Raw genomic sequence first — 27,437 nt, 5'->3', positions numbered from 1 at the left:
GATTTGAGCTGGACCCAGCAAAAATGTGTTTTAAAAAATGAAGTACAGGCTCCCACCAGGGCCGGCTGCTGCTATGTCCTGGGTGCCCACCCACGGGACATAGCTGTTTGCTGTAAACACTCCATCAAACAGGTCCCACTGTCAGAAAGCGGAGTTTGCATCTCTGTTCACTGCACACAGGCATGCCAGAAGTCCAGCACGAACTTCCAGACCAGGTTCTCCCTGAACTGTAACACAAGCAACCTAGGACCTGTTTTGCTGTTAATACCAAGATATTGAAATAGTGTTGTTTTTTTACACTCGGAGTGGAAGAGTTACGCACTCACACATCCACACATGCACACACATAAAACATGCAGCACACACCCGCATTCAGGTACGCACAAACATTCACACACGCCCCCACACATACAACACCCCCGTTCCACTGTCGGAACACCCAACTTACCTAATTTCAGGGGGTCTTCTGGCAGGAGACGGGACAGGGCGCTGCTGCCAGCAGCAGCGTCCACCAGCAGAACACCGCAAAGCCATATCATGTGTCATGATAGGGTCTGCAGCGATCTACTGGTGTGTCGCTGCTGCTGGCAGCAATGCCATCTTACCTCTATATGCCACCATGGCCGCAGCCAGAATTCCGCCATCCTTCTGGCAGAATTCTTGCTATGGTCATAATATGGCAGACAGCTGGTAGCCGCGGCGACGGTCTTTTGGCGGCCGTTACCGCAGCGGTAGGCGGTTTTTACCACCAATGTTATAATGAGGGCCTAAGTCACACATTTCAGGGCCATGGAGATACCTATGCCCCGGCATAGTGTCATGTATGATACGGCAAGACACCAACAGTTAACCATATTTAACTGGATTGTGTCAATACAATAGGGCAATGTATGAATAGTGCTACATTGTCATCATTTCACAACATGATCCCTGCCATCATGTTAGCAAAGGGGACTTACCCGCTTTAGGGGGCACTCTAAATGGGGCATTTGATACCATCAGGCAACTTTGCCACATCAGTCATGTATTACTCAATGTATGATCATTGCAGACTAATAATAGAGTGCCTCTGGGTGCCTTGCAGGACAAGCCTGAATACCTGAGTCAATTGTCTTGCAAAGCACCAGGGTAGTGTCATGTATTTGTCACCCAACTCCCCCTCATACCATGGAGTTTCATCTTCTATAGACTGTCCACATATGGTTGTTGCAGGGTGTAGCACTACATGAGTCTCAGGCCCAGTGTAAGTGTGCATATGTGTGGCTCGCACTCACCTGAGTGTCAGTCTCATCGTGACTTTGCAGTGGTGTGTCTGTGGTACTGTTTTACACCAGGATAACTTGCTCACTCCTCTACAATAGTACACACTGTAATATGTGGTCCACTAATAGTGACAGTGATATGACATTAAGCATGGTTTTCCATCCATATCTTACAAGTGGACCTGCCACCTACACCATCGGCAAAGTGGCAAGATGTGAGGACCCAGATGTATCCAGTAAGTGTGATAATATGTATCTTGTGTAATAATCAAGGGTTTGGTGTGAGTGAGTCACGTGTGTTGCACACAATGCTAGATGTGATAAGCTGTCAAATGATCAGATATCAAAGTAGGCTGGATGGTGACACTGTGTCCCATTTAAAGGTTCAACATGCTCGAGCAGAAAGTCATATCTTGTGATGCTTGTGGTGCTCAGTGGTCAGCCTCATGTAAACAAGGTGATGATAAGCCACATGTAGGGCCATATGTGACTAAGAAGTGCAATGCTGTGAAAATATTGGCACTGGAACACACCGTCATTCTCACAACACAGTGATGCACCATTTTTAACACAATTTGGTTCATCCCTGTATTGAAATGTATATAGTACTGGGTGGGCAATTGTCTCTCAGCATGGTGCTCCATATTTCATACTCCATTTATGTAACACTTATGTGGAATGTAATAGTCATGCATGCAGGTCAAGGCCAGATGTCTGCTGGCATAGATATGGGTGTGTAAGGAATAGTATTGGCAGATCAGGTATTGATGGGTGTCTACACCTGGACACACAAATGTAAATGTGATAGACCTATGGATACCAGCTTCCTAGTTGGCAGCCCTCCTAACATGTGGTCCACTCCCTGACTCCATGTATGAGTGGCCATGCCTTGGTGGATCACAAGAACAGTTGCGATGATGGAGTGCATGGCCATCCCCCCGAGGCACAGGGGGAGAGGAACAACAAATTTGTAGGTAGATGTTATGCTCACAGTGTAGGTGACAGTCATATTGATCAGGCTTGCATGTGTACCTATTGTTGTGGCGGGGCCACTCACCTGAAAAGCAGGATGTCTGCAGGGGTGATGGTATGCTCCCCGACCTCCTGGAACACCTTTTGGCACTTCCTGGTGGACACAGAAACCCTGGCAGGTGTCCCAAAAGGAAAGGGGGAGTGGAAGGGAAAGAGACAAAACACTGCCACGTCTTGCCGGTCCAGCCAGGCACCCTGTATCTTCGCGGGCAGGTCGTTGTTGACAGAGTGATAGTAGAGTTAGTGCACTCAACTTCCTTGAAACTGAATCTCTGTTTCTGATATCGGCACAGGACTGTTAGAAGAACACCGGGATGCTCCAGCACTTTTCTTGGATAATTATAACTGTTGGCACAATTACTAACACTACATTACCACAAATCCAAACTGAGTACCAGAACAATAGGTACTGCGACACTAGGGCTGTCTTCACAGAGATTCACTGTTGCATACTACAATTAGAACTGTGGTTGCACTTATCATGCACAAGGAAGACAAACAAGGACATTAATTATATCACATATAACTTTCCTGCATGCATAGGGTTAAACTAAAAATTCAAAACAATCTGTCCCACTCCAATCCACCCCAGACCAGTCTGTCCTACTCCAAATCAAAACAATCTGTCCTACTCCAATCCACCCCACTCCAATCTCTCCACTTCCAACACAAAGCAATGCATCCCACTCCAATCCAATCCACCTCACCCCAATCCAATCCACCTTACTCCATCCCAATTCACTTCACTCCAATCTACCCCACTCAACTCCAGTCCATTCCACCCCACTCTCATCCTACCCAACCCAATCCCCCTCCACACCCAGTACTTAATTTGAGCCAGTGGTTCCTGGTGCGGGCACCGGCACTTATTTTTGAGGGTCGGCACTTAGTTTTCTGCATCAGGCATTTATTGCAAGCAAAAGCCTTATATGGGAAAGCCGGAGGAAGAGAAAAGCATCACAAAGGGAGAAAGCAGAAAGCTGCAAAATTGAGCTGAAAGGGCAGGGAGTGGCTGTCAATGGATTAAAGAGGCCTGGGATGCATCAGGTTTATGCTGCCTGAGTATTCTGTGCTCGCCCTTTTAAATGCAGCAGCCGCATGTTTCACAGGAGAACTTTCGGTACTGGCACTTTTTTATTAACAAATTGAGCACTGCCCCCACCATTCCAATCTAATCCACCCCACTCCAATCCACTCTAATGCAATCTGACCCACTCTAATCTTCCCCACTCCAATATGCCGCACTCCAGTCTGCCCGACTCCAATCCAAAACAACCTGTCCCACTCCAATCCATTCCACTCCAATCGAGCCCATTCCAATCCAAAACAATCTGCCCCACTCCAATCCACAACAATCTGCCCCAATCCAATCCAAAACAATCTGCCCCCCTCCAATCCAAAACAACCCTACTCCAATCTGCCACACTTAAATCCCCACTCACTCCATTTCAATCTGCCCCACTCCAATCTGCCCGACTTTAATTCAAACAAACTGTCCCACTCCAACTGGCCCCACCGAACCTGCCCCACACCAGTTCCAAACAACCCACCCCAATACAAAACAATCTGCCCCAATCTAATCCACCCCACTCTATCTCAATTCACCCCACTACAATCCACCAGAATCCACCCCACTACAATCTAGCCCACACCAATCCAGTCCAATTCACCCCATATAAATCCAATTCACCCCAATTCAGCTAAATCCAATCTACCCCTACTCCAATCCAATGCACTTCATCCCAATCCAGTGCATCCCATTCCACCCCACCACATTCCACCCTAGTTCAATGCACCCCATTGCACTCCAATCCAATCTACTGCGCTCCAACCGATCCATCCCACTCCAATCTAACCCAACCAAATCCAACCACCCCACTCCAATACATCCCACCCCACTCCAATCCAACCCATTCTATTCCATTCCAACTCACCCCACTCCAATCAAGTCCACCGCTAAACAATTTACCTCACCTCACTCCAATCCAATCACCCACATCACCCAAGTCCATATCACTCCAATACCATCCACTTTAATCCACCCCATCCCACTCCAGTACAACCCAATCTATATTAATCCACTCTACTCCAATCCAACCCACCACACTCCAAACCACCTTAATCTACCCCTCTTGAATCCAGTCCACCCCTCTCCAATCAATCCACCTCACACCAATCCAATCCACCCCACACTAGTCCAATCCACCCCACTCCAATCCGCCCCACTCTAATCCAATCCACCCCATTCCAATCCAACACAATCCACTCCACTCCAATACACCTGACCCCAGCCCACTCCAATCCACCCCGCACCAATCCAATACTCCACCATAAATCATCCCACCCCAAACCAATCCACCCCACCCCTGTCAATCCACTTCAATCCAATCCTTCACACTCAATCCATTCCACCCTACCCCCACCCTAATCCAGCCCACCTTAATCCACCCCACTTAGTCCAATTGACCTCATTCTAATCTACTCCAATTCACCCTACCCCAATTTGATCCACCCCAATCCGATCCACCTCAATGAAGTCCACCTACTCCAGTGAACCCCACTCCAGTCCACCACACTCCAATCCATCCCACTCCTATCCACCCCACTCCAATCCAATTCACCCCACTCCAATCCAATCCACCTCACCCCTCTACAATCCACCATATCCCACCACAAACCAACCCACCCTACCCCACCCACTCCAATCCACCCCACCTCACTCCAATCCACCCCACCTCACTCATATCCACCACACTTTACCCCAATCCACAAACTCTATCACAGTTCAATCCACCCCATCCCAGCTCAGTCCACTACACTCCAATCCATCCAGCCCACCCCTCTCCAACCCAATCAGCCAACCCCAATTCAATCAACCCCACCCCACCCCATTCCAATCCAATTCACCCCACTGCAATCCAGTCAATCCCACTACCATCCAATCGATCTCACTCCAATCCCATCCACCTCACTCCAATCCTATCCACCTTACTCTACTCCATTCCTACCCGTAGAATCCAGTGAATCCAATTCACCCACTCCAGTCCAATCTAATCCACTCCACTCCACCTTAATCAACTGTCACTCCAATCCAAACCAACCACCCCAATCCAGTCTAATCCCATCCACCTCACTCCAATCCACCCCACTCCACTCAATCCACCCCACTCTACCCAGTCCAGTCCACCCCACTTTACTCCAAATCCAATCCACCCCACTACCTCAATGCTCTCCAGCCCACTCTATGATATTCTACGCCAGTCCACTCCACTGTACAAAACTCTGTCACTGAACCACCAACATCTACTCCCCTCTAGTCAACTCTTTGATATTCTGCTCTTCCTACTCCACTCTAAGACATTCCAACAAATCCACTCTACAGTGCTCTACTCCCTCACTCCACTCAAGACACTCCACGCCAGTAACTTTTAGCCATGCAGAACAGAAGCCACACTGGTGTACAACATAGTAAAACACATTGCCAAAGCCAATAGCTCTTGTATAAGAGAGGCCTATTGGCTTTGCCAGTGTGTGTTCTTTTTTTGTGAAGCATTTCATGAGAGTGCAACGGTGTTCCATGCTTCACTATTATAAATTCCTTCAAATTCTGAATCAGGATTATTGACAAGAGTCCCTCATAACTGAAAAAGCTTTGTGAGCTTGTGGCAAATAGCCTTTTCCTTGTTGAAGTTGTTTGCACTGTTGTAACCACTTTTGCTTTAAGTGAGTGCTTTAACACTCATGGCAGTCCCTGAAATATCTACACCAGGCAACACTTGCTTTGTTTCAACATACTTAATTTTTCTTGCTTTGTTTCAACATACTTGATTTTGTGTGATGACATTTAAATGCAACGGCAGAATATTATCAGAGGCATCCACCAGCGGCTGGTAACTAGAAAGAGTTGGGTGGGGCAAATGGGTGTTGTGTGGGTGCATACGTGCAAGGTGAGTACCAACTATAAATAAAAAGAAATATCTACTTACCTTGCTTACTGCACAATGTCTGACGTCTTCCTTGCTCCAGTCCATGTTCTGGAGGTTTCTCTTCCAGGCTCTGCGGGCTCCAGCCAGTTACCTTAACCAATCCTGGCACTGCTCTCATGCTGATAATCAGCGTCAGAGAAGTGCCAGGATTGGAGAGAGCGGCTTCTCTCAGCACTCTCGAGGGCACTGGAGGCCGTGCTTTCTCTAACCCAGCTGTTTAAGGCAGCCAGTCTAGGGAGGTTTAAAATGCATATGTCTGGCTGTCCGTTGCAAGACAGCCGGCGAAAGAGACATGCGCACTTTAAATCTAAGTGCATAGCCAGGCCACCACTCCTCCCTGCTACAGCAATGGCCCTGCCTCGTCTTCACACCCGGTTCCGGACGGGCTGATGAAAAATAATGGGTAATACATTAACTTTATTACTAATTTATTTTTCATCTCTTGGACTTTGCAGGGGTGCATTGTTCTTAGCGGATCGTCGCTCCTCCACTCTAAAGGAGGAGCCTCCCTTGGAGGCATCACCCTCCACTTCCAACTAAGTGACCTATTTATACAAAGAGTTGTGTTTATCAGAAGGTACATATTTCTTTAACAAAACATCTGTTTGCTTAGTACATTGTTATCAGTCACTATTAGTATTGGGGTTCAATTCATATTTATAACTTTCTATTCTGGACTTTGTCCTTATGTTAACGTTTCCCAGCTAATGCTCTCTTTATCTGTTCCTCCCAGGATGGCCTCCTGTGGGCCTTTGGCACACTGTGCATACATTGATTGTGCCCACATCTTTTTTTAACAGCGCACTAGGCATTCTGCATCAGTGTGCACGCCTGTAAACTGGGTTGACAAATCTGATCAAATAATGTTTATAGAATGCATAGAACTTCACTTGTTTTATGTGACTTTTCGGTAAGATTTCTTTATTTTCTGTAGGACTCCTTTATTTTATTGGCTGGCAGACGCTCAGGCTAAACTTCGGTTTCGGAAAGGTTACCAACGACAGGTAAACATTTTCTTAATAACGTGGATCAGAGTATGAGGTAATCTTAGAAATGCCCTAGTAAATATTGTAGTAAGCCTGATTCGAGGTGTCAGTACTCTGGTACTGGTGATATGAGAAATGCATGATGCACTCTACTCTGTAGCAGTTCTTTTTTTTTTTTTTTTTTAAAGTGGAGGGGGCCAGTGATTTGGTCAGATTTCCACAACCGGTAATATTGAAGGACTCGGCGCTGAATGACAAGGTTGCAATCTCTTCAGTCCACCTCATGCGCGTTTCATCCACCACCAGACACATCCTGTCTCTTTGTCTCACTCCTGCAGGTTTTTTTCACAGCTGCTTTCTCCATTTGCCACTGTTTTTCCTACATTTTCTGATTCTTCCTCCCTTTTGTGTTTTCTCTCTTTTGCTCTGGATCGAAGACTTTCCGGGAAAAATTTGTGCCATGCCTCCAAAAAAACGAGTGTGCGCGGGCCCCACCTGCAACCAGTGGTTCACATCAAGCACTGCTTGAAAGCACCAACCGCAGGCACCCGCCACTCTAGCCGTTGGTGAAATTGAGGACCAAAGTTTTCCATATATCACCACTGACGTCCTTTTCGTGATATTCAACCCTCAGCGAGTCCTGCTCATTTTCAACAACTCATTCGTATTCTGCTTTGTCGATTTGGATATATTTATTAATTTTATTAATTTTATGTTTTTGAGATTATGTCAATTGAGCAAACCTCAGTTTCTGAGTCCCACTCTCTCCTGAAAAAAGCTGTGCCCCTCGGATCCACAAACTGCGGGAGGAAGTATTTTGTGGCAGTGGATAAATGCGTGAATAATTACTGGTTCTATTCAACACCTGATTTTCCTCGCTGCTCTTTTAATATGAGAAATAATGCTGAAATATCAAAACGGAACTTTAGATCTGTACACGAAGAATGTCTCCTTTTCTAGCAGATATACATATCGTGCAGAAACCAATCCATTGTGAGCATTGGTGGTTCAGTGGTAGAATTCTCGCCTGCCACGCGGGAGGCCCGGGTTCGATTCCCGGCCAATGCAGCTGTGTTTTTTTATGTTTTAACATTTCTCTGTTTTATGGGGAAATGTTACTATATTTTATATTAGGCATTAGCTTACAGGTTTAACACTAAGGTGTACTAAACGATCCTGAAACACGTAATTTATTGATTTGCTGTTTCTTTCAAAGTTTAGCTGCATGAAATAATTCATCGTAAGCGTTTCTGAAACTCAACGCTTCATGTCTCGTCTTAATGCGTGCAAAGAATTCTTCTAAAACCTCTCTGGTTTTTAACTGCCTGCCCCACTTCTGTAACACGAGGTGTACATTTTTATAACAAAAACAGTCATCAAGCTTTATGGAAATGTGCGACGACTCTGCAACAGCGCGTAGACACATAGGGTGTCCAGGCTTTTCAGAAAGAGTTGACTGAAAACAGTTATAGGTGCCTCCTCATGTTTTCCAAAGCAGTGATAGTTAGCAGCTGTCATACGAAAGCAAATTCTATGTCAGGACCGGAGGGTCCAATTACGCTATCTCTTTCTTTACTGACTTAAAATAGCAGCCAATCAAATATAAATAAACAAAAAACTATACATCCCATGATGCCTCACATATCGTCACATGGCCCACTCACCAAGCATGATCTTTGTCCATAAGTCTCATGACCCTCGACATCACTTCCTCTTTCTTTGCTGCTTTGCAACAGATAAGTGCTTCAAATTTTACTTATACTTATTTGTGCATGATTTCTGTGTGTTTTTATGCCTTATTTGTGTTTGTACAGCGTCGCGATCTAGCGCGCTTTATGTGTTTGTTCAAGCGCGTCTCGCGCTGTTGTTTTTATCGGTATTTACCGATTTTTTCATTTGCCCCATTTTAGTGGAGCGGGAGCTTTACTGCGTGTGCTCCACGCAGTCTTATCTCTATTGTTTGCCCTCTTGCGCACCTCGTCTCCGAGCCGATCCTCAGTTTCACTTTCTGAGTGATTGGCTCGTCGAGTTGCTGCGCGCGTGTGCCTGGGCACACAATATTTACTCTGTTAAGTGCTTCCAGACGCCCTGTTTTGTATTAACAAGAACGTGGGTTGTAAAATCTTTATCAGGCTTCTGCCTAGAGTGCCATTAGGCAGCTCCCTCCACGTTTTTATAGTGGGCATATATATTAATTTGCCTGATTTGGGGTTTTTGCACTCCCCTGTCAATTAGAAGGATATTAAAAGATTTTATATAGACACAGTTCATCTACATATACATTGAGGTGGTCATTACAACCCTGGCGGTCGGTGTTAAAGCGGCGGTAAGACCGCCAAGAGGCCGGTGGAAAAAAATGGAATCACGACTGTGGCGGAAACCGCCAACAAAGACAACCACTTTAACACTCCGACCGCCACGGCGGTAGCAACAAACAGCTCGGCGGTCACCGCCAACAGACAGGCGGAGGACAATGTACTGCACACAGTATCATGAAAGGCCAATCCGCCACCTTTTCCAGGGCGGATTTACCGCAAACAAAAACACGGTAGAAACAGGACTCCGAAGGGAAAACGCTCACCTCAATACACCCCACGAGGAATCCGGACGCCATGGAACCCGAGCTCCAGATCCTGCCATCCCTTATCTTCTTGCTCCTCTCCCAGGAGCACGAACGCCGGCGGCGAAGACCACGGTGAGTACTGCACCTACGACACAGGGGAGGGAAAAAACAGTGACACACACACGCAACACGCAACCCCCCACCCCCACCCTCACCCACGACAACACACACACCAATACAGCATGATACATTACAGTTACACCCCCCAACCCACCTGGAAGAATGCAAGGACAAAAGGAAATGAGTGTAACCATTGAAATATATTAAAATCCAGTACGCAAAAATATATATACACTATAAACAAATATATACACCAAGAATAGTAGTCCAGGTAGTGCTCCATTGAAGTCTGTGGAACACGGGCCCACACGGTATGGGCGAGGCCCACACTCAATCCCCGAACATGACAGAGAGAACACTGCAGAGGGATCAGATAGCAATAAAACAGGCACCTCAGGGGTAAGGGAAAGGGGGGGCACCTCTGCCGGTTGAGTGCACAACGCCAAATCCACGAGGGGGCCATCCTGGGGAGTGCAAAGCCACAGTCTCTCAAGTCTCTACAGTGGGTGGTTTGCGCACTGCTCTATCCTGGGGAATGCAAAGCCACAGTCTCTCAAGTCTCTGCAGTGGGTAGTTTGCCCACTGTTCAATCCTGGGGAGTGCAAAGCCACAGTCTCTCAAGTCTCTACAGTGGGTGGTTTGCTCACTGTTCAATCCTGGGGAGTGCAAAGCCACAGACTCTCTAGTGGATAACAGTCTACACTGGTTCTGGAGGGGGCTTTGTGCCCAGAGTGCTTCATCCTGCCAAGGACTAAGGTAGTGGATGTGACACTCCACTGGTTGTGGAGGGGGCTTTGTGCCCAGTTTGCTTCATCCTGCCAAGGACTGAGGTAGTGGATGCCTTTCTCCACTGGTTCTGGAGGGGGCTTTGTGCCCAGAGTGCTTCATCCTGCCAAGGACTGAGGTAGTGGATGCCTTTCTCCACTGGTTCTGGAGGGGGCTTTGTGCCCAGAGTGCTTCATCCTGCCAAGGACTGAGGTAGTGGATGTATTTCTCCACTGGTTCTGGAGGGGGCTTTGTGCCCAGAGTGCTTCATCCTTCCAAGGACTGAGGTAGTGGATGTGAATCTCCACTGGTTCTGGAGGCGGCTTTGTGCCCAGAGTGCTTCATCCTGCTCGTGACGGACTCAGTAGCGTCAGTGCCCTTGGCGCTTATGGGCCAGCGGTGCTTGTTGCGGCGGTGTCCTTGGCAGCAGTGCTTTTGGCAGCAGTGTCTTGTTCAGCGGTGCTTGTGGCGGCGGTGTCCTTGGCAGCGGTGCTTGTGGTGGCAGTGTCCTGTTCAGCGGTGCCTGTTGCGGCGGTGTCCTGTTCAGCCGTGCTTGTGGCGGTGGTGTCCTTGGCAGTGGTGCTTGTGGCGCCAGTGTTCTGTTCAGCGGTGCTTGTTGCAGCAGTGTCCTTGTCAGCGGTGCTTGTGGCGGCAGTGTCAGCGGTGCTTGTGGTGGCTGTGTCCTGTTCAGCGGTGCTTGTGGTGGCGGTGTCCTTGGCAGTGACTTAGCTGCTGGCGGTCCTTTATGGCCCAGCAGGGCTGGTGCTGGCAGTCCTGTCCTGGGCAGCAGGACTGGTGCTGGCGGTCCTGTCCTGGGCAGCTGGGCTGATGGTCCTGTCCTGGGCAGCAGGGCTGGTGCTGGCGGTCCTGGGCAGCTGGGCTGGTGCTGGCGGTCCTGTCCTGGGCAGCTGGGACGGTGCTGGCGGTCCTGTCCTGGGCAGCAGGGCTGGTGCTGGCGGTCCTGTCCTTGGCAGCAGGGCTGGTGCTGGCGGTTCTGGGCAGCTGGGCTGGTGCTGGCGGTACTGTCCTGGGCAGCTGGGCTGGTGCTGGCGGTCCTGTCCTGGGCAGCAGGGCTGGTGCTGGCGGTCCTGTCCTGGGCAGCGGGGATGATGGCGGTGGCCTCCTGGGCAGCGGGGATGATGGCACTGTCCTCCTGGGCAGCAGGGCTGGTGCTGGCCTCCTGGGCAGCAGGGCTGGTGGTGGCCTCCTGGGCAGCAGGGATGATGGCGGTCTTCTCCGCCGTGCTGCTCTTCCCAGACTTGCTGCGTTTCTTGTGCCCCTTCCCCACCTTGGAAGGTGTTGCAGCTGAATCCACACTCCCACCTGTACCCCTGGGAGCGGCTTTCGTGGCTGGAGTCTTCCCCCTCTCATGCCGGGCACTGGCCAACTTTTGATGCTTCACAGGTGGGGGACTGTCCGTGTTGTGGCTCCGTGCCACACTGGCTGCCTTGCTGCCCGGTGCACTCCAGATTCCGGTGACTACAGGCACCACTGGTCCCGGAGATGTTGTGGCTGAGGTGCTAGGTTGGGACCTGGAGAGTCGGGCCCTAGGAGACTGACGGGGTGGGGGAGGTGAGGGAAAGAGGTCAAGGCTGGACAGGAAAAGTTTTTTGGGAACACTGGGATGGGTAGCAGGAGGGGGTTTGGGAGTGGAGGAAGAGGTTGTGGTTGTAGGAGGTGTTCGTTTGGTGACTTTGGGGAAGGTGCATGCGCTGGAGGCTGTCGTGAGGTGGATGGCTGTTGGGTGGGTGTGTGCCTGCGTTTGTGTATCTTGGGAGGTGGCGTCACAGACACACTGGCAGTGGACACAGGGGACGTGTGAATGGTAGAGGGGGTGGTGACTGCACGTGAGCGGGGTGTGGTGGTGGGTCTGCTGGTGATGGAAGTAGTAGCTGTAGATGTAGTGCATGCAGGTGTGAGTGGAGACGAGACTGGGAGGGAGGAGGGAGACGAAGAGGAGGGGAACACAGTGGAGGCAGTGGATGTTGGTGTGTCTACATGTGTGTGATGCTTGCGTGAGTGCCTGTGGGATGTGTGGTGCTTATGTTTGCCTGAGCTTCCCTTGTGTGTTGAGGTGTGTGCATGCTGGTCTGAAGGTGTGCTGGGGATAGGCTGAGGTACTGGGGATTGGGTCTGGGTGGAGGAAGTTGGAGGGGGGAGGCTAGAGACAGGGGCAATAGCTGCCATCAGTGCTGAGGCCAGAGTCTGAAAAGCTCTCTGAAGGGCCGCCTGACCAGAATGAATGCCCTCCAGGAATGCATTTGTCTGTTGCAACTGTCTTTCTACACCCTGGATGGCATTCAGAATGGTAGACTGCCCAACAGTGAGGGACCTGAGGAGGTCAATGACCTCCTCACTGAGGGCAACAGGGGTGACTGGGGCAGGTGCTGAGGTGCTTGGGGTGAAGGTGATGCCCACCCTCCTGGGTGAGCGGGCACGGGGCAAAGGCTGAGGGGCTGCTGGGAGAGCGGTGCTGGTAGGGGGGGGGTGGCTGTACCTGTAGATGCGGGGGCACAGATGTGGCCACCACCACAAGGGAGCTCCCATCAGAGGACGAGTCCGTATCACTGGTGTCAGCTCCTGTCCCCACCATGTGTAGGAAAGTACCATCTTGCCTGGCATGTTACCCCCATATTTCACTGTATATATGTTGTTTTAGTTGTATGTGTCACTGGGACACTGCCAGCCAGGGCCCCAGTGCTTATAAGTGTGCCCTGTATGTGTTACCTGTGTTATGACTAACTGTCTCACTGAGGCTCTGCTAACCAGAACCTCAGTGGTTATGCTCTCTCATTTCTTTCCAAATTGTCACTAACAGGCTAGTGACCAATTTCACCAATTTACATTAGCATACTGGAACACCCTTATAATTCCCTAGTATATGGTACTGAGGTACCCAGGGTATTGGGGTTCCAGGAGATCCCTATGGGCTGCAGCATTTCTTTTGCCACCCATAGGGAGCTCTGACAATTCTTACACAGGCCTGCCATTGCAGCCTGCGTGAAATAACGTCCACATTATTTCACAGCCATTTACCACTCCACTTAAGTAACTTATAAGTCACCTATATGTCTAACCTTCACCTGGTAAAGGTTGGGTGCTAAGTTACTTAGTGTGTGGGCACCCTGGCACTAGCCAAGGTGCTCCCACATTGTTCAGGGCAAATTCCCCGGACTTTGTGAGTGCGGGGACACCATTACACGTGCACTATCCATATGTCAGGACATATGTATAGCGTCACAATGGTAACTCCGAACATGGCCATGTAACATGTCTAAGATCATGGAATTGTCACCCCAATGCCATTCTGGCATTGGGGAGACAATTCCATGATCCCCTGAGTCTCTAGCTCAGACCCGGGTACTGCCAAACTACCTTTCCTGGGGTTTCACTGCAGCTGCTGCTGCTGCCAACCCCTCAGACAGGTTTCTGCCCTCCTGGGGTCCAGCCAGGCTTGGCCCAGGAAGGCAGAACAAAGGACTTCCTCAGAGAGAGGGTGTTACACCCTCTCCCTTTGGAAAAAGGTGTCAGGGCTGGGAAGGAGTAGCGTCCCCCAGCCTCTGAAAATGCTTTGATGGGCACAGATGGTGCCCATCTCTGCATAAGCCAGTCTACACCGGTTCAGGGATCCCCCAGCCCTGCTCTGGCGCGAAACTGGACAAAGGAGAGGGGAGTGACCACTCACCTCCAGACCTCTGCCATCTTGGAAACAGAGGTGCTGCTGGCACACTGGACTGCTCTTAGTGGCCAGGGCCAGCAGGTGACGTCAGAGACTCCTTCTGATAGGCTCTTACCTGTGTTGCTAGCCTATCCTCCTTCCTAAGTAGCCAAACCTCCTTTTCTGGCTATTTAGGGTCTCTGCTTTGGAGAATTCTGTAGATAACGAATGCAAGAGCTCATCAGAGTTCCTCTGCATCTCTCTCTTCACCTTCTGCCAAGGAATCGACCGCTGACTGCTCTGGAAGCCTGCAAAACTGCAACAAAGTAGCAAAGACGACTACTGCGAACTTGTAACGCTGATCCGGCCGCCTTCTTGACTGTTTTCCTGGTGGGGCATGCTGTGGGGGTAGTCTGCCTCCTCTCTGCACTAGAAGCTCCGAAGAAATCTCCCGTGAGTCTACGGAATCTTCCCCCTGCAACCGCAGGCACCAAAAGACTGCATCACTGGTCCTCTGGGTCCCCTCTCAGCACGACGAGCGTGGTCCCTGGAACTCAGCAACTCTGTCCAAGTGACTCCCACAGTCCAGTGACACTTCAGTCCAAGTTTGGTGGAGGTAAGTCCTTGCCTCCCCACGCTAGACTGCATTGCTGGGTACCGCGTGATTTGCAGCTGCTCCGGCTCCTGTGCACTCTTCCAGGATTTCCTTTGTGCACAGCCAAGCCTGCATCCCCGAGACTCTAACCTGCAGTGCACGGCCTCCTGAGTTGTCCTCCGGCGTCGTGGGACCTTCTTTTGTGACTTCGGGTGAGCTCCGGTTCACTCTTCTTTGTAGTGCCTGTTCTGGCACTTCTGCGGGTGCTGCTTGCTTCGGAGTGGGCTCTTTGTCTTGCTGGACGCCCCCTCTGTCTCCTCACGAAATTGGCGACATCCTGGTCCCTCCTGGGCCACAGCAGCACCCAAAAACCCTAACCCCGACTCTTGCAGCTAGCAAGGCTTGTTTGCCGTCTTTCTGCACGGAAATACCTCTGCAAGCTTCTTCACGACGTGGGACATCCATCCTCCAAAGGGGAAGTTTCTAGCCCTCTTCGTTCTTGCAGAATCCACAGCTTCTACCATCCGGTGGCAGCTTCTTTGCACCCACAGCTGGCATTTCCTGGGCATCTGCCCACTCCCGACTTGATCGTAACTCTTGGACTTGGTCCCCTTGTTCCACAGGTACTCTCGTCCGGAAATCCATCATTGTTGCATTGCTGGTGTTGGTCTTCCTTGCAGAATTCCCCAATCACGACTTCTGTGCTCTCTGGGGAACTTAGGTGCACTTTGCACCCACTTTTCAGGGTCTTGGGGTGGGCTATTTTTCTAACCCTCACTGTTTTCTTACAGTCCCAGCAACCCTCTACAAGCTCATATAGGTTTGGGGTCCATTCGTGGTTCGCATTCCATTCTAGAGTATATGGTTTGTGTTGCCCCTATCCCTATGTGCTCTCATTGCAATCTATTGTGACTGTACATTGCTTGCATTGCTCTCTATTGCTATTACTGCATATTTTTTGTATTGTGTACATATATCTTGTGTATATTTGCTATCCTCATACTGAGGGTACTCACTGAGATACTTTGGCATATTGTCATAAAAATAAAGTACCTTTATTTTTAGTATATCTGTGTATTTTGTTTTCTTATGATATTGTGCATATGACACCAGTGGTATAGTAGGAGCTTCACACGTCTCCTAGTTCAGCCTAAGCTGCTCTGCTAAGCTACCTTTTCTATCAGCCTAAGCTGCTAGACATCTCTTCTACACTAATAAGGGATACCTGGACCTGGTGCAGAGTGTAAGTACCCCTTGGTACCCACTACAAACCAGGCCAGCCTCCTACACCGCGGAGCTCCCCTCGCCCTCCGTCCCACTGGTGAAATCTGTGTCGGTAGTGTTGCCTTCCAGGGCCATGTGGGATGCAGCTCCCTCCTGCTCCGGTGCCACTGCTCCTCTGCCTGATGATGCGAATGCACATAAGAACAGTGAGACCACAATAAGGGGGGGAGACAGAAGAAAGACATGTTGAGTGCATGCATTACCGCTACAGTTGGCGGATACGACAGACACAGAAGCCCCCTGCACTACGCCGCACACTTGGGGTCCACTCTTCAATCCCTGGGACATGGCCTACAAGGCTATGGCCGACATCTGCACACATGGATGTCACAGGAGCCTGACTAGGTGTACTTGACAGTGTACACAGGTGGGGTGCCACAGGGTCTGCCCGAACAAGGGGACCTAACTAGCACACTCGCCCAGGCCTCGGGAAACCCACAGCCCACCTCCCCCACCCAGACACCTCCACTGCGCGCAAAATCAGCAGAATGAGAGTGTACTCACCCCCTTGTGGCTGCTGTGATGCCTTCAAGGGCCCATCCAACTCCGGGTACGCCACCGCCAGGATCCTGAACTTCAGGGGGATCATGGTGCGACAGGCCCCCCTCCCACGTTGGGAGGCCATCCCCAGCTGGGCCTCTGCCGTCTTCTTGCTCCAGCGGCGACTGTCCTCACATCTTTTACGGCAGTGGGTGCTCCGTCTGTGGTGGACCCCCAGGGTCCGGACTTCTTTGGCGATGGCACGCCAAATAGCCTTCTTCTGGTGGGCGCTGACCTACAGGAATAGTACATGGGAAAAGGAGAAGATATAACCATCCGCACCGTCACAGTCATTGGCCCCCTTCCCTACCTTTGCCATGTGGCACATGCACTCACCGTCCTTTCATGCACGCCTCAATCTCCCCTTCCCATTTTTCATCCACCCCACTCCACACAGGCATAGCCCATACAGCATGCTCCCAGTGTACTTACCTGTTTGTCTGGAGGACAGTAGAGTATCATGTACTGGGGGAGGACCCCATCCACGAGTTTCTCAAACTCCTCCGATGTGAAGGCAGCGGCCCTTTACCCAGACGCACGAGCCATTGTCTCTTCCAGACAGAGGTCACAGCAGCACTTGCAGTGTAGGTCCTCTCCTGTCGAAGATCAGGTATCGAGTGATTGAACAGATAGAAAATGGCGGTCACGTCTGCGGCGGTGCGTACTGTCACCGCTGGCGTACATCGTCATTGGCTCCTGGGACACATAGGGTCCAATGTTAACCAATGCAGAATTGCACCGCACTCTTCGACCGCATATCGCGACGGTGTACAACGCCAGCGTAGTTACCTAACATCCCATTGTCCAACTTTACAGGTCAGACATACGCCATTTCAGGGGCCCACATGGCTTAATTTTTAACTGCGTCACACATACCTAGGCCTTGCCTCAACACTCATACAGGCCAAATTTCAGATTATGATTCGTGTTCTGTGTAAGCTGTGGCTACGTACCTCTGAGTTGGTTGACTCTGTGCTCGCTGTTGTCCTTCATAGGCACCGTCCACTGGGACATGTGAGGAGATGGCAGCATCCTCCGGTGTACAGACCGCTGGTGGACCTGTCGACAATGGAGGAAAGACATGTGATCATCACCTACAGACTTGATCGTGCCACAATCCTGGAACTGTGTGCCCAGCTGGAGCCAGACCGGATGCCAGCTATCCGCCATCCTACAGGAATCCCCCCTCAAGTGCAGGTGCTGTCAGTGCTCCATTTCCTTGCAAGTGGGTAATTTTAAACAACAGTGGCCATAGCATCAGGGATGTCCCAGCCTATGTTTTCCAATGTGTTGTCCAGAGTGTTGTCTGCCCTGCTGAAACACATGCGGAGCTACATCGTTTTTCCTCAGGTGGAAGATTTGCCTCCAGTGAAAGGTGACTTCTATGCCCTGGGACATATCCCCAACATCATAGGTGCCATTGATGGGACACATGTGGCCTTGGTCCCCCCCGCAGGAGTGAAGAGGTGTATAGAAACTGGAAGAGTTATCATTCCATGAATGTGCAGATGGTGTGTTTGGCAGACCAGTACATCTCCCATGTCAATGCCAAATTCCCTGGCTCAGTGCATGACGCTTACATCCTGCGGAATGGAAGCATCCCTTATGTGATGAGGCAGCTCCAGAGGCACTGTGTGTGGCTATTAGGTGAGCACCTGGAAGCAAGTCAGTGGGAATGGTTGTCTGGGTCTGTGGATATCCCTACAGGTTAGTGTGTGTCTAACAGTTGCCCTCGCCATTTGCAGGTGACTCTGGTTACCCCAACCTGTCATGGCTACTGACCCCAGTGAGGAATCCCAGGACAAGGGCAGAGGAACGCTACAATGAGGCCCATGGGCGAACTCGGCGGATTATAGAGCGGACCTTCGGCCTCCTGAAGGCCAGGTTCCGGTGCCTCCATATGACAGGTGGATCCCTATTCTACTCACCAAAGAAGGTGTGCCAGATCATCGTGGCCTGTTGTATGCTTCACAACATGGCTTTGCGACGACAGGTGCCTTTTCTGCAGGAGGATGGTCCAGATGGCAGCGTTGTGGCAGCTGTGGGGCCTGTGGACAGTGAAGACGAGGAAGCAGAAGAGGACATCGACAACAGGAACTCGATTATCATGCAATACTTCCAGTGAGACACAGGTAAGAAGACAACCCTGCCTACTACATGTACTTTAACACTACTACCTCTCTTCTGTCTGTCGTTTACACCCAGTGTAGGTCACTGAGTTGTCACTTTCCCTTACGATTTCACAGATGTGGGTCCCACTGTGTGACATCTGCTTTGTTTCCTCATGGACTAGAACTGTGTGACATAGGTATGTTTACATTACATTTGAAAGAGCATTTTGTCACTGTAATTGCTAATACACTATTTCAAAATCACAGACAGACTCCAGATTGTTTTGTGCTTTAAGGGTGTTTATTTAAGTGCTCAATATTGGAGGGGGTTGTAAAATGGTGAGGGTGATGTTGGAGGAATGTCCATGGCAGAATCCAGCCTATTAGTCTCATAGGTGCATTGCACAAATGGGCATAGGAAGAGGAGCTGGGGCAGTTTGAGGATGGACAGGGTGACAAAGTGGGACAAAAGGATGACATTCAGGGCGGTCTCATTTCTTGGTGGGGGTCTTGGCATCATTCTCTGTCTTTGTCCTGGATCTCAGGGACCGTTTTCTGGGTGGTTCTCCCTCTGCAGGGGGTGGGGTGCTGGTGTGGTGATCCTGTGGCGGTGCCTCCTGTCCACTAGCGCTGGCGGAGGTGCTGGGCAGTTCATCGTCCAGGCTAGTGTCAGGGGCCCCTTGTTGTGCCACAGTGTCCCTCCTGGTATTGAGTATTTCCTTCAGCACCCCTACGATGGTCCCCAGGGTGGAATTGATGGATCCGAGTTCCTCCTTCAAACCCAAATACTGTTCCTCCTGCAGGCACTGGGTCTCCTGAAACTTGGCCAATACCGTTGCCATCATCTCCTGGGAGTGGTGGTAGGCTCCCATGATGTTGGAGAGAGCCTCGTGGAGAGTGGGTTCCCTTGGCCTGTCCTCCCCCTGTTGCACAGCAGCCCTCCCATTTCCCCTGTGTTTCTGGGCCTCCGTCCCCTGGACCGTGTGCCCACTACCACTGCCCCCAGGTCCCTCTTGTTGTAGGAGTGGTGGGTTAGCCTGGGTTCCCTGTAGTGGTGGACAGACTGCTGCTTGATGTGTCCTGGGGACAGAGGTATGGGCCCGCTGGGTGGGTGCTGTGCTGGTGTTTCCAGAGGTGGGAAGCTCTGTGGTGGCCTGTGCCAGTGTGTGGGGAACCGACTGTCCAGAGGTTCCTGATGGGCCGGGTTGGTCATCTAGATCCAGTTGGACAGAGCTGCTGTCATCACTGTGGGCCTCTTCTGTTGGTGGTGTGGACATGTCTGGACCCTCCTGTCCAGTGACATTGGGTAGGGGTCCTGCAGGGGTATAAAAGGATGTTTATTACATCTGTGTGTGCTATGGTGTGCAATGGGTGGGTGACCGTGTACCCCAGTGCTTGCATTCCTGTGTGGGACCTTGTGTAATGGTGGTTTAGGGGGGTGTATGGGTATGTGCAGTGGCCATTCTTTGGTGATGGGTGTCCATGCTTTGTTGTTGCATGCAGGGCTTGGTGTTAGGATGTGTGGCTTGTGATTTTGGGACATTTGTGAGGAGTTGGAGTGATGGGGGTGAGGGTGGGAGTATGTGATAGCATGCAAGTAGGTGGGGGATGTAATAGTTAAGATTTGACTTACCAGAGTCCATTCCTCCATCTACTCCTGCGAGGCCCTCAGGATGCAGAATCACCAAGACTTGCTCCTCCCATGTTGCTAGTTGTGGGGGAGGAGGTGGGGGTCCACCGCTAGTCCGCTGAACCGCAAGGTGGTGTCTTGATACCAGGGAACGCACCTTCTCCTGCAGGTCGTTCCACCTCTTCCTGATGTTATCCCTATTTCTTGGGTGCTGTCCCGCTGCGTTGACCCTGTCCACTATTCTGCGCCATAGCTCCATCTCCCTAGCTATGGAGGTGTGTTGCACCTGTGATCCAAATAGCTGTGGCTCTACCCGGACGATTTCCTCCACCATGACCCTGAGCTCTTCCTCAGAGAACCTGGGGTGTCTTTGCCGTGCCATGGGGTGGTGTGTGTGATGTGTGGGGTGGTGTGTGTAGTGATATGTGGGGTGAGATGTAGTGGTGTGTTGTGTGAGGTGCGTGGAAGTTATGTGGGTGATGGTATTGTGTGCCTGTGGATGCTTGGTAGTTGTGGTGTCTCTCTCTGGCCTTCTCTCGGTAATTTTATCGTAGGGGTTTGTGGGTGATGGCGTGGGTGTTTTATATTGTAATGGGTGTGTGGGAGTGGTGTGTGTTTGTGTATCAGGTGTGTGTATTTTGAATTGTCCAATGTGGCTGTGTTTTGTATATGTGTGTCTATTTTTACCGCGGCAGTGTGTACTGCCAATGGAATACCGTGGTTGAAAGACCGCCACGTGGATTTGTGTGTCGTGATATTGTCGGCGTATTTCTGTTGGCGTGACGGTGGAGGACTTGTTTTCAACAGTTTATCACTGACCTTTGGTGTGGCGGACTTGTGTGGGTGTCTGAAATTTGGCGGATTCCGAGCTGTGGGTCATAATAGCTGTGGTGGATTTCCGCTGCCGCGGTGGTGTGTTGGCGGTCTTCTGCATGGCGGTAAGCGGCTTTTACAACCAATGTTGTAATGAGGGCCTATATTATTGACTATATATTTTCCCTTGCTACTTTATAACATGGCTCAGTGGGATAATCAAGAGGCTGAATATTACACAGAAGAATTGGGGAACCAATTAGAAGTTAATGTAGTGGAAGCCCTTGATACTAGGGTCCAGCAATCCATGAATGATGCTCTAGTGAGAACCTTGGGACCCTTTTCAGGGCAACTTTTTGACTATGCACGCTCTCAAGGTTGGGTACAAGGTCAACAATTCAATCCGAGGGAAAAAGGCAAAAGCAAAAAATTTGGAAGAGACTAACACGGATATTAGTGGACTTCACGCCAATGCCTTTGATAAACTTCGCAAGAAGCATAGTGGAGAACATAACTATAGTTCAAAAAAGGATATTTCCTTTTCTCCTTCTTCCTCTGATAAAGATTTGTCTTCCGAGGCTTCGGACGACTCAGAACCTCCAGTTCCCAGTAAGAAAGCAAAGAAGGGTGTTCCGTCTTGTCATGTTTTAGACTTTGATCCCACTGAAATTATGCACCCCAGAGCTTCCAATTGGGTTCCTCCTCCTGAGGTGGCCCAATATGTGCAGTCTAACATTAGGAAATGTTTTGATAAAGAGGTCCGGTCTCGATTGAGAGCTGAGTGTCCCAGACCAGATTTAGAGGGTAAAGTCTCTGATACCCCAGAAATAGACCCCACTATGGTTACGTTTATGAAGAAGTTTGCTAAGGATCCTAAAAAAGGTTTAGATAGATCATGGCGTAATTGCCAAGACAAGCTTTTGGACCTTTCTGGTCCTCTGACTAAGATTCTAGAGATTTCTAAAGAATCAGGATCTCCTGTAGACACAGATGTCCTTATCGGTTGGGCCCAAAGAGCCGTTTGTCAACTAGGAAACACTAATTGCGCCAAATCTTCAGAGCACAGGAAATCTATCCTGATGCGCATCGATCCTAAGCTGTCAGATTTAGCATCTTCTGAAGCGGGTCCTTCTGCAGAGGGACTTCTTTTTGGGTCCTCATTTATTAAGGATCTGGCCAAGTTCTGTTCCACCTTTTCATCACTAGACAAAGCACACATGTCTCTCAAAAAGTTTTTAGACGGGGCCTTTTTGTCAGGACGGGTCGTTACGGAGGACGCATGCCCGGCCGAGGAATATTCAATAGTCCTCAGAACTATTACCCCAGAGACAGAGGAGGTTGGTATGGTGAGCAGGACTCCACCTTCTACCCCACTCGTTGCAGAGGAGGACGCCCTCGCTTCTGCAGAGGCTCTTACAGAGGGCAACAAGGAGCCATACAGGACACAAGTTTCGCAGGTGAGCATTATTCATTTCTCTCAGGTCACACTTGGGGGCAGAGTGGCATTGTTTTTGACAAATTGGAGAGAGATCACCAGAGATCCTTGGTTTCTCCAAACGGTCATGGGTTTTCACCTAGAATTTATCAGTACGCCCAAACAATGCAATCCGCCTCTTCAGATGTGTTTTTCCCTAGCAAATCAAGTTTTGATCGACAAGGAGGTCCAGGCCTTATTAGAAAAAGGTGCCATACAATTTTCCTCCCCTCACCCTTACGGTTTTCTCAGCCCTATTTTTGTAGTAGACAAAAAACGGGTAGGACACCGCTTAGTCTTGAACTTAAAGGATTTCAATCATTGGATCCTGTACAGGCATTTCAAGATGGAGGGCATTCACATGTTGAGAGATATTCTATTAGAAGGAGATTGGATGGTCTGTCTGTACCTAAAAGATGCTTATCTGTCGATTCCAATTTTTCCTCCTCACAGGATATTCCTCCAATTTCAGTGGAAAGGCCAGTGTCTAGAGTTTTTTGCTCTCCCGTTCAGTCTGTCATCAGACCCTTGGTGCTTCACGAAGCTACTGAGACCTGTGATGGAATGGCTAAGAGCCAAGGGAGAGTCCGATTGATCATATATCTGGACGATATTTTATTGATGGCTCAATCTCCCCAGGTCCTTCTGTCTCGTTTGAACTGGACCATCAGTCTTCTGCAAGATTTAGGTTTCCTTATCAATGTGCAGAAGTTATTGTTGAACCCACTCAGGTGATAGAATTCCTGGGTTTTCGGATAGACTCAGTCCTATGTCAGCTTCTTCTTCCCTCTCAGAAAATTCACAACATCAAGAGGGAATTGAGGTTGATTCTGACCAGCCTGACAATTTCTTTAAGGAACATAGCCAGGGTAGTGGGATTGTTAGCCTCATCTATTCAGGGTATCTTCCCAGCTCCTTTACATTACCGGGCTCTACAGAGACTCAGAATCAGACATCTGCAACAGGGTCTGAGTTACTCGGAACAGATCCCATTCACTGTTGAGGTAAGATTGGAGATTCAATGGTGGCTTCATCATATGGAAGCCTGGAATGGCAGAGCGATCTTCTGGTCTCACCTAGAGGTGGTGATCGAATCCGATGCCAGCCGTTGGGGTTGGGGAGCCCGCTGCAACTCTCTAGTGACAAGAGGCAGATGGTCGGAATGGGAACAAACTTTACAAATCAATTGCCTGGAACTTCTTGCGGGTTCCTTTGCCATAAAGAGTCTTTCCCCTCAGAAGACAGATTGTTGCATACTATTGCGGAAGGACAATGTCTCAGCAGTGAGGTATGTCAACAAACTGGGGGGGACGAAATACAGAATTTTGGCAGAGATTGTCAAGGATTTTTGGCATTATTGTCTGACACAGCGCCTAGTGGTTATAGTGGAATATCTGCCAGGAGACCAGAACATTATAGAGGACTGGAATTCCAGATACCTGACAGATTCCAGCGACTGGAAACTGGATCCAATGATTTTCTCTCAGATAATCAAGGAATGGGGCAGTTGTGATGTAGATCTGTTTGCCTCTCGCCTCAACTTTCAGATTCAAAAATGTTACAGTTGGCGCCCAGATCCCTGTGCAATGAAGATGGATGCATTTCTCCAGGACTGGTCTCAGTTTCGGGGTTATGCCTTTCCACCAATTCTGATGATTGCCAGGGTGTTGTCTCAGGTTCGGAGACAGAAGGCAGAGATTGTTCTGGTGACACCCTTCTGGAGAGCACAACCTTGGTTCCCTATAGCTCTGCATTTAGCTTGTGCCTCTCCTCTTCTCATCCCTCCTCGTCTGAATCTTCTTTTGAATCCAGAGGGCCTTCAACATCCAATGATCTCGTCAGGGAAGTTGACTCTGTTAGCTTGGTTGATTTCAGGTCAAGATGGAGAACCCCAGGCATTTCGCAACAAGCTGCGGATTACATTAAATAGGTTTGGGCCGGTAGTACCCATAAAAGATGTGAATCAGCCTGGCGCAGATGGAATAGTTGGTGTGATGGAAGAGGTGTCAATCCGGTGGAAGCACATATTGAGTTGATCATTAACTTCCTAGCGGAATTAGTAAGTTCAGGTTTAGCATATAGGACGATCAATAATTTTAGATCAGCCATTTCAGCGGGGCATATACATTTTGAAGGTAAACCTGTTGGAGAACATCCTTTAATTTGTATATTGCTGAGGGGTATACGTCTCTCTAAACCTCCTTAAGCAAAATATTCAGTTTTATGGAATGCCAATGTTATTTTAAAATTCTTAGATTCTTGGCCTGCCAATAGGTATTTGTCTCGCAAACAGCTTTTGGCTAAATTGACCATGCTATTATGTCTCATTTCTTGTAAGAGAGTGTCAGATGTCAGAGCGCTAGACTAAGCTGGTAGGGTATATTCCCCAGATGGAGTTACCTTTACGGTGACAAGAAGGACTAAAACGAATTACAGGTCAGTATCATATCCAGTGTATTCTGTCAATTCTAAGTTATGTGTAGTTCAATGTTTAAAGGAGTATGAAGCTGTTACAGAAGAGTTTAGACATGATGTTAAAGGTCAATTGTTAATTTCTTTACAAAAGCCTTTTAAACCAGTTACTTCAGCTACCATAGCTAGATGGATGAGATGGTTAATGAATGAAGTGGGTATAGATACCAATCATTTTGGAGCTCATTCTGCTGGAGGAGCTGTGGCCTCTAAATCATATGCTCTGGGTTCCCGCTTGAAAGACATTATGAAGGCTGCTGATTGGTCTTCAGAAAATACTTTTCGTAAGTTTTATCACAAGCCTGTGTTGGATGTAGCCTTTGTAGTAATGGAGCAGCTTTAAACTAGCATAATCGGAGCCTCTGGTCCTGACATAGAATAAAAATAATTCTAGCTTACGCGTCAAGAATTTTCAATTCTATCAAGGACACAGAGGCGAGGATTATCCCACCCTTAGGAATAATTGTTATTGAGTAAAAAATGTACTCTTGAAGTTGATGATTTATTGTTATTTTTACCCACCCAATTTAATGTCATTTATATGGATATAAATTTTATTGAAATATATTCAATTTATTTTGGATATTACCTACCTGTTTTATTATTTATAGGTTCTGATCAGAAGAATTCCTGAATTTTCACGACTTCAATGTAAAGTTTCATGCATAAGCTACTTCCTGGGACTGTTTTTCCCTTCGAGTTGGACTCTTCAAGTTCTTATTATTGGGGGGAGTGGATATTCCTGACTCCTGATTTTCGAGTTTGATGTAAGAAGTTTCGATTTCAATTTGAACTGTATCTGATTTGACCAAAGAAAGAGGAAGTGACGTCGAAGGTCATGAGACTTATGGACAAAGGTCATGCTTGGTGATAGGGCCATGTGACGATATGTGAGTCATCATGGGATGTATAGCTTTTTGTTTATTTGTATTTGATTGGCTGCTATTTTAAGTCAGTAAAGAATGAGATAGCATAATCCTCGCCTCCGTGTCCTTAATAGAATTGAAAATTCTTGACGCGTAAGCCAGAATTTTTTTTATTAACATGCACGATACTGGTTTTAAAAATTGCATTCCATTTGTGTTCTTACTACCCTTTTATATAATTCTATGCTGGTGAGCGTTGTCATTCTGCACGCTTGGTTGAAATAAAGTTGTAGTTCTTTTCCAGTTTTTGTGAAACGTCCCAGTTTTCTGGCTTTATAATAGAATTCTGGTCATCCTCTCTCTCTGGCTTTCGCGCCTGTTCATATCTCTGTCTCTCTTGTTCATTTGATCTCTTAGCTTTCGCTCTCTGGTGTTCTGCCTTTCAGTTTCTTTGTCCCTTTTTCTCTTGCTCTGGAGTCTGGACTATATCTCATATTCTCATTATTTCTCTCTCATTTCTCTTCATGTCTTTCTCTCTCCTCCCTCCTTGCTGTTTCTCATCTTCTCCCTCTGTTTCTCCATCTATTGCTCTCTTGCAATGAAACCCTATAACTCTTCCACTCCGAGTGTAAAAAAAACAACATTATTTCAATATCAGGGTAATAACAGCAAAACAGGTCCGAGGTTGCTTGTGTTTCAGTTCAGGGAGAACCTGGCCTGGAAGTTCGTGCTGGACTATTCTGGCATACCTGTGTGCAGGGAACAGAGATGCAAACTCCGCTTTCTGACAGTGGGACCTGATTGACAAAGTGTTTGCTCTGGCTTGGCTGCAGCTGTTAAAGCTGCAGACAAGCCACAGCAAACAGCTATGTCCCATGGGTTGGCACCCAGGACATAGCAGCAGCTGGCCCTGGTGCGAGCCCGTACTTCATTTTTTAAAAAGCATGTTCGCTGGTTCCGCCTCAAATCGCAACAAAAGGTTTAAAAAATGCTTTTTAGCCATGAGGGGGCCTTTTAGGACCTCACCACTAGAGCTACCGGGCCAGGGTGTCTCTACCCTGGGCCATTTTCTTTTTTTAAACATTTTCAAAATGGCTACCAACACTTCTGGTTTAAAGCATTAGCAGCCAATCAGATCTGTGCATTTCCCTGCACAAGCTCATCATTATTCACAAAGTCATTGCGGCCAGAGATATACAAATTTGGATTTCCTTAAATATCTCAAAAACTACTGGACAGATTTACTCCAAGTAATCAAAATATTAATCTGCATACTGAAA

At 48.8% G+C, this 27,437-nt stretch overlaps 1 long non-coding RNA gene and 1 other non-coding gene across 2 annotated transcripts; both read left to right on the top strand.

Moving 5' to 3' along the window:
• Positions 1-6,446: 6,446 nt before the first annotated feature.
• LOC138268319 (uncharacterized) lies at positions 6,447-26,460 on the top strand. The gene is made up of 3 exons (XR_011199973.1): positions 6,447-6,683; positions 7,215-7,284; positions 25,903-26,460. It is a non-coding gene; the product is annotated as an uncharacterized lncRNA (long non-coding RNA).
• Positions 8,264-8,334, top strand: TRNAG-GCC (transfer RNA glycine (anticodon GCC)). Its single transcript has one exon. It is a non-coding gene; the product is annotated as a tRNA-Gly (tRNA).
• Positions 26,461-27,437: the final 977 nt, after the last annotated feature.

Source organism: Pleurodeles waltl, chromosome 12, assembly GCF_031143425.1.
Source record: "Pleurodeles waltl isolate 20211129_DDA chromosome 12, aPleWal1.hap1.20221129, whole genome shotgun sequence".
NCBI classification, from domain to species: domain Eukaryota; kingdom Metazoa; phylum Chordata; class Amphibia; order Caudata; family Salamandridae; genus Pleurodeles; species Pleurodeles waltl.
The sequence above is the reverse complement of the archived record's forward strand: the minus strand, read 5'-3'. Positions and strand labels throughout refer to the sequence as shown.